Source organism: Leptonychotes weddellii, chromosome 7, assembly GCF_054177405.1.
Source record: "Leptonychotes weddellii isolate Sample4059 chromosome 7, ASM5417740v2, whole genome shotgun sequence".
Taxonomy (NCBI): Eukaryota; Metazoa; Chordata; class Mammalia; order Carnivora; family Phocidae; genus Leptonychotes; species Leptonychotes weddellii.
This window is the reverse complement of record NC_138375.1, coordinates 44,827,935-44,835,871: the sequence shown is the minus strand read 5'-3', so window position 1 is coordinate 44,835,871 and position 7,937 is coordinate 44,827,935. Positions and strand designations below refer to the sequence as shown.

The 7,937-nt window shown below is 42.2% G+C and overlaps 1 long non-coding RNA gene across 2 annotated transcripts in view; it reads right to left on the bottom strand.

The window, feature by feature from the left end:
• Window positions 1-4,242: 4,242 nt before the first annotated feature.
• Window positions 4,243-7,937, bottom strand: part of LOC145722596 (uncharacterized) — a 373,387-nt gene continuing 369,692 nt past the window's right edge. For both annotated transcript variants that reach the window (XR_014146960.1, XR_014146959.1), the window contains one exon: window positions 4,243-4,781. This is a non-coding gene — a long non-coding RNA (uncharacterized LOC145722596). The remainder of the gene's footprint in view (window positions 4,782-7,937) is intronic.

Here is a 7,937-nt window from a genome sequence, read left to right as displayed (position 1 = left end):
GTAAATAGATCTCAGTGGAGTCATTTAGGAGATAAAAGTAACCATTTTGACGTGCACATCATCAGCCTATGGAGCACTCAGACCCAAGAGCTACTTCACAAGGCATCATGATGTATTCCCTTTTTCCTCTCTGACCTCTTCAAGCTGGAAGCCCCAGACCAGTGTGAAAAGTCGCAAAGGCCAAATGGGTTTCCTAGGAGTCATGCAAGAAATGGTTTGGGTGAATGGTTTATATGCTGTTTTGACCCTTTCTTCTCTGTTCAGAGTGAGATAGAAGAATAGTCCAGAAAGTCTGAGAGTGTTGCTGCTTTTCTCCCCACTCTGTTGCTGACACACTGAATCTAGAGAGAGAGGAGGGGAGGAGGAGACAGATGGAGAAAACTGCTTCTTAGGGGTGATTACAGTCAGAGAGGGGCTTGAAGAGACATTCCTGGGCCCCATATTTCTTTCGCCACCAGTAACTTCCAAATCAAATGAGCTCAAGCTGCAGATCAAAATGAGATTTTTCTTATTGACTTCCCTGAAAGCTTAGCAGGCTCTCTGCAAATCGAGTCATGTGTATCCTGCATCATCATCAACCATTGCCGATTGCAGGGATACTGGGCTGATGTTGGCAAATATGTCACTGATGCATGAGGCCAGGGAAAATCCAGCTCTTATTGGCCTGGCAGTGCTGACCTGGTTTGTCCATAAATGAAGAGTAAATGCAATTTGCAAAACACATAGAACTGATAAGGGGTTACAACAAGGTGGGGCTGGAGTCACATTTTTAAGAGCAGGCATGCTTGAAGAGGAGACAAAGCATATTTCAAGCTCAAAATTGGACAGGCAGTGTTTCTTAAAGTCTGCTCTGTATATCACCTTTCTCATAATCACCTGAGGAGTTTGTTAAAAATACACATATCTGGGTCTAACCCCAGGCCTGCTGAAAGGGAGTCTCTGGGAGCTGAGCCTGGGGCACTCCATGTTTAACAAGCTCCTGGATGATTCTTACACATATTAAAGTTTAATAATTCCTCGAGGAAAGAAAGTAGGACAAGAGTATTTCCACTTGTTTTTTGGAAAAAGCATTGAATTCGGAATCAGTCTACCTGGTCCTTTATCCAGACACTGCTGCCAGCTGGCTGGATGACATCATGGCAAGGAGAAAGAAAACAGGATGTGAAATCAGAACGGGCACAAGTTCCTACCTCCTTTGCAAGAACTGTGTGATGATGGTTAACAGCTGAACTAACCCTCACCATCACCACTGAAAAATGTAGACATCGGCTCTGGTGACCTTGAAAAATCAAGCTCTGACATGCTAGCTCTGATATTCTATTTCTTCAAATCACCTAACCTCAGTTCCTTCATTGGTAAAATGGGCAGGTTATCTTCCATTTGGGCTATGATATTTTGGGGATCCAGTGAAACACTGTTTATATATATTTCTCAAAAAATTTCAAAAGGTTGACACAAATATGAAGTGGCGGTATGAACCCATAACAGAATTATCTCCACTTAGGATATTATTTGTCTTTAGACTACTTCTATACTGATAAAATCCCCTTAAAAGCGTAGTATTTTATTTTTTTAACAAAGCCCAATACAAAGTACAAAAGGATCATTTTGCCTGTTTACTATAAATTACACTAATATGAAATGGGCCAAATTAACTTTTGCTGTCTCTTTAACACAACCACTAGCCTTGCAGAGACAAAGAGATTCACCCCAAGATAGTCAAGGTTTTCTGTCCATGTATGCAAAAAACACCCTCATTAATGACTGTGGCTTGACTTGGCATTCAAGTCCTCAATAATTTGGCCACTGTCTCCTTGCATGTAGCCAACAGTAGCAAAATTTGATGATTTGATGACATGCCTTGTGCTTTGTGTTTATTTCATGCCATATCCCTGGTTTAAAATGTCTCTCATCTCATCATCCTCCTGTCAAACTCTTACCTATAAAAATATCATGGATGTATACAAATATTTAACTTTAGATGTTGAGTTTGAGGCTGCATATAAAAACAAAACAAACACACAAACAAAAACACAATTGATGACCAAATATCCAAGAGTGAGGGATTGATTAAATAATATAGTCATACAATAGAATACTATATACCAGTCATACGCTGTTGTAAAGAATATTTAATGGCATGGAAGAATGATCATGATATATGGTTAAGCGAAAGTACCATTTAAAAAATCAGGGCTGCCTGGGTGGCTCAGTCGGTTAAGCGTCTGCTTTCGGCTCAGGTCACGATCCCGGGGTCCTGGGATTGAGCCCCGCATTGGGCTCTCTGCTCAGCGGGGAGTCTGCTTCTCCCTCTGACCCTCCCCCACCTCATGCTCTGTCTCTCTCTCTCTCTCTGTCTCTCATGCTCTCAAATAAATAAATAAATAAATTTTTTAAAATAATAAATTAAAAAAATAGAAAATCACCAGTAGATACAATATAGAACATAGGAGGAGGACACACACTGTGTTGGTCAGTCTCTAATTTTTTATCACATCATAGGAAATTTATTGTATAGCCACACAAAGAAGAACGGAGAAGGAGGAAAGGTCTCGGCACTGATCCAGCCAGACCTCACAGAGAACTGAACCCCCTGCTTACTGTTCAAAACTGTGATAATGCTCTGTAAGAGGTAGGCAGATACTCTGGAGATTGATATTATATCATGAATGCAGCTTCTCTCAGCCTCTGCTGGTCCCTCAGTGTCTTTCTACTGTCATCTGTGTGTCTCAAATTCAAAACATGAATGGGAGGGTCTGATTCAGTCCCTTAGGTATCACCCAGTATGGAGCCCCTGCACTGGGAAGAACTCTCAGGCCAGGCCATTTCATGGCCAGTGGTCTGCTCAGCCTAAACTCTACCTGCAACCTTGATCCAGTTCCTTGTGGGCAGGACGGCAGGATCACATGACACAAACTGAGAATGTATGTGCCAGGCTCTGCTATGGCTGCTGCTCTCAGAAGCTTCTGAAAGCATGGCAAGCCCTCAAAGACTAATGACTCCTCTCCAGTACATTCATCAAATAATATTGGTTGTGTTGCCTTAATGGGGAGGAAGAAATGAATCTGTTAGGATTAGATCTGGCTCCCTGTGACAGAAAACCAAAAATCACAATAATTTAAACACATGAGGATTTATTCTCTCAAGTGGAAGAAATCTGGCAATGGTCAGTCAGGGTTGGTATGACAATTCACAAAGTCATTAGGAATTCAAGAGCATTCTAATTTTTCAGCTCCTTATCCTAGCACGTAATACAGAAGTCATTACTTCTACTCACTAATAGTTTTTCTTCTATTATTTCAAACACATGGTAGGATTGCCCTTCCCTCTTCCTTTGAATTTTACTGTGACATGTAACTTATTTTGACAAATAAACTGTGAGAAGAAGTGACATGTATCTCTTCCATGCAGAAGCTTTAAGAGCCAGTGCACCATTCTTTATATCTGTCCTTCCACTCCCTGTCGTGATTTTGAAAGCACAGATCAAGAAGGAGCCTCGATCAGCTGGTGACAGAACGCGTTCTTTGCTGAAGTCTATTAGACATTTAGGTGAGGAAGAAGTATAAAGCCACCGAGATTTGGGGATTGTTCTTATCATAGCATAAACTAGTCTATCCTGACTAATATATATGGGCATCCTCAAAGTGATTTCCTGGTCTACCTCGCCTTCTGGAGATTTAACCATCACCTTTATATTCCAGGTGTCAAGAAAGAAAAATGGGAAGGGCAAGAGGGCCAAATCTCCCAGCGAATTCATCTCTCTTAAGGAGCCTACCTAGAAGTTCCACACATTTTCACTTCTATCTCATTGGCCAGAATTTAATTTCATGGGTAATGTGGCTGTCACAAAGTTAGTTGGCTATTGTAGTCTTTTGGGGAGGAAACATTGCTGCCTTGAATGTAATCAAGGCTATGTTATTAAAAAGGAGAGAAGGGATATCGGGTAATCGACCAATAGCATCTGACAGAAAACATGACTCACTTTCTTATTTTTTTTTCTTTTTCTTTTTTTTTTAAGATTTTATTTATTTTCAGAGAGAGAGCACAAGCAGGGGGGCAGCAGCAGACAGAGGGAGAAGCAGGCTTCCCACTCAGCAGGGAGCCTGATGCGGGGCTCGATCCCAGGACCCTGGGATCATGACCTGAGCCGAAGGCAGATGCTTAACTGACTGAGCCACCCAGGTGTCCCTCTTCTTTTTTTTTTTTTTTCCTGATTTTATTTATTTATTTGAGAGAGAGAGAGAGAGCAGGGGGAGGAGCAGAGGGGGAGGGACAAGGGAGGAGAAAGAATCTCCAGCCGACTCTTAGCTGAATGCAGAGTCCAACAAGGGACTCAATCTCACACCCCTGAGATCATGACCTGAGTCAAAACCAAGAGTCAGACGCTCAACCAAATGAGCCATACAGGCACCTTTCATTTTCTTCTTTTATTTACATTTCCCTATTTTTTTTCTGTAAGACCTGTAGTAATTCCATGCAAGAAAAAAAAAATATTGGCAACCTCCCATTTATCCATTAGGACAGCTCAAAAGCCACCTACTTCATGAAGGCTTCCTTTATCAACCCAGTAGAAGCCCAGTCTACCTCCTATGAGTTCTCCCTAAATCTTGCTTGTTCTACCCCTCTTTCTTTTTTTTTTTTTTTTCACATTTGCCGTTGTATCATAGCTACCTATGTAAGTGCATGTCAGGTTCCCTACCTTATCATAGTTTCGTTGAAGGCAGGGTCCAGCCTTTATTCTCCTCCATCTTTCAAGACATGTTTCATGAATGGTAGGTGTTCTATATTGGAAGAAGAGACATAAAAAAGAAGGAAAGGCTTATCAAATACTATTTATTTTCTTTTAAATCCCAAATTGAAACAGAAATGAGCTAATCCTTCCTCCAAAAGAAACACATTAAGGAAGTACCTAAGTGCAAATCACCAAGTTCAGGTCCTTGTTGAAAAGAAGGATTTAGAAAGTGAACTCCACAGACATTCAAGAGGGAAAATGATGCAACACAAGTGGAAATGTATGAACTGGTTGAATTTAGGTATGATCAAACTTAGGAAGCAGATGGATAAGTTGTGCTGGCAGCTGAATGTGACAGAGGATAGTACCTATATCCTCTAGAGGATACCGGAGTTTCCCTCCCCACTGCCCATGCCTCCTGGTCACTTTGTATGTGAAACTTCTTTATAACTAAGTGCATGGTATTTGCCAGTAACTAAAGACCCTGAAATTTTATCTAAGTAAATGTTCATATCATACAGAATTCTAATATATAACAGAGTACTGTGGGAAGAAGCTGATGTACTGGAATTACCCTCTGGGCAAAAATGTTTTAAAGGATGCTCATGGATAGGAAGAACAAGTATTGTTAAAATGTCTATACTACCCAAAGCAATTTACACATTTAATGCAATCCCTATCAAAATACCACTAGCATTTTTCACAAAACCAGAACAAACAATCCTAAAATTTGTATGGAATCATAAAAGACCCCGAATAGCCAAAGCAATCTTGAAAAACAAAAGCAAAGTTGAAGGCATCACAATTCCAGACTTCAAGCTATATCACAAAGCTGTAGCTATCAAGACACAAAAACAGACACATAGATCAATGGAACAAAAACAGACACATAGATTAATGGACCCACAACTATATGGTCAACTAATCTTCGACAAAGTAGGAAAGAATATCCAATGGAAAAAAGACAGTCTCTTCAACAACTGGTGTTCACAAAATTGAACAGCCATATGCAGAAGAATGAAACTGGACCATTTTCTTACACCATACACAAAAATAAATTCAAAATGGGCCAAAGGCCTAAATGTGAGACAGGAATCCATCAAAATCCTAGAGGTGAACACAGACAGCAACCTCTTTGACCTCAGCTGTAGCAACTTCTTACTGGACACATCTCCAGAGGCAAGGGAAACAAAAGCAAAAATGAACTATTGGGATTTCATCAAGATAAAAGCTTCTGCACAGTGAAGGAAACAATCAACAAAACTAAAAGGCAACCTTCAGAATTGGAGAAGGTATTTGAGAATGACATATCTGATAAAGAGTTAGTATTCAAAATCTATAAAGAATTTATCAAACTCAACACCCCCCAAAAAAGTAAATGAACCAGTTAAGAAATGGGCAGAAACATGAACAGACATTTTTCTAAAGACATACAGAAGGACAACAGACACATGAAAAGATGCTCAATATCACTCATCATTAGGGAAATACAAATCAAAACCATGATGAGATATCACCTCACACCTGTCAGAATGGCTAAAATTAACAACACAGGAAACAAGATGTTGGCAAGGATGCAGATAAAGGGGAACCCTCCTACACTGTTGCTGGGAATACAAGCTGGTGCAGCCACTCTGGAAAACAGTATGGGGGTTCCTCAGAAAGTTAAAAATAGAACTACCCTACGACTCAGCAATTGCACTACTAGGTATTTACACAAAGGATACAAACATACTGATTTGAAAGGGAACATGCAACCTGATATTTATAGCAGCATTATCAACAATACCCAAATTATGGAAAGACTCCAAATATCCATCAACTGATGAATGGATAAATAAGTTGTGATATATATATATATACAAACACACACACACACACACACACACACACACAATGGAATGTTACTCAGCCATAACAAAGAATGAAATCATGCCATTTGCAAAGACATCGATGGAACTAGAAGGTATTATTTTAAGTGAAATCACTTGGTAAGTACTCCAAGTTCCTCAGGGTGTCCAGTGTCCAACTCTGGTTCTATGTTCAGTCCTGAGGTTTCAATTAACTAGTCCAGGCTTCTGGACTCTGGTTCCCTTATCTTTTTTTTTCTCCAAATTTTTATTTAAATTCCAGCTAGTTTACATACAGTGTAATACTAGTTGGGAAATCAGAAACTGCTTTCTGGGGGGGAGGAGCAAGATGGCAGAGTAGTAGGAGACTGAAATTTCGTCTGGTCCCAGGAATTCAGCTAGATAGGGATCAAACCATTCTGAACACCTACAAACTCAACAGGAGATTGAAGGAAAGAATAGCAGCAACTCTCAACAGAAAAGCGGCCACTTTCTGGAAGGTAGGACATGCGGAGAAGTGAATGCGAGGTGAAATTTGGGAAGATAGATGGTGGGGGAGGGGGCCTCTGTCAGCCACTTCTGGCAAGTGATTGAGCAGCATAGCACAAAATCAGTACTTTTAGAAGTCGGCTCCGCTGAGGGACGTCACTCCAGTGGCTAAGCGGAGAGTGGAAACCTCGCGGGACAGTGTGGTCTCAGGACCCTCGGGGTCACAGAAAGACCAGGGGTGCCTGAGTGTGGCAGAGCTCCCAGGTGTCAGAGCAGGGAAGCCAGCTGCAGAGATGGAGCCGAGGAGCGGGCTCTCAGCTCGGAGTTGTTATAAACCGTGATCCGGGGCACAGTCGGGCCACTGCTCCTCCAGCAGGGACCCAACAAGTGGCAGATCTGGGGAGACTCACCTTCCTCCCCTGGGAGGAGCGGTGTGGGAGCACACTGCAGGGATCTGCTGGGTTTGGAGACTCCGCACAGGGTCGGGTGCCAGAGATAGAAACACTCAGTCACAGGCCGAGTGAGCACGGAGTGCGGCCGGAGACAGGGGAGATGGGAGTGATTGACTGCTTTTCTCTGGGGGCGCACTGAGGAGTGGGGCCCCAAGTTCTCGGCTCCTCCGGGGCAGAGATTGGGAGGCCGCCATTTTCACTCTTGTCCTCCAAAGCAGAACGGAAAGCTTGCAGGGAACAAAAGCTCCTGAGAGCAAACCCGAGCAGATTACTTAGGCCGGACCAGGCAAGGGTGGGGCAATTCTGCCTCTGGCAAAGACATTTGGGAACCACGGCAACAGGCCCCTCCCCCAGAAGATCAGCGAGAACAGCCAGCCAAGACCAAGTTTACCGATCAATGAGAACGGCAGAACT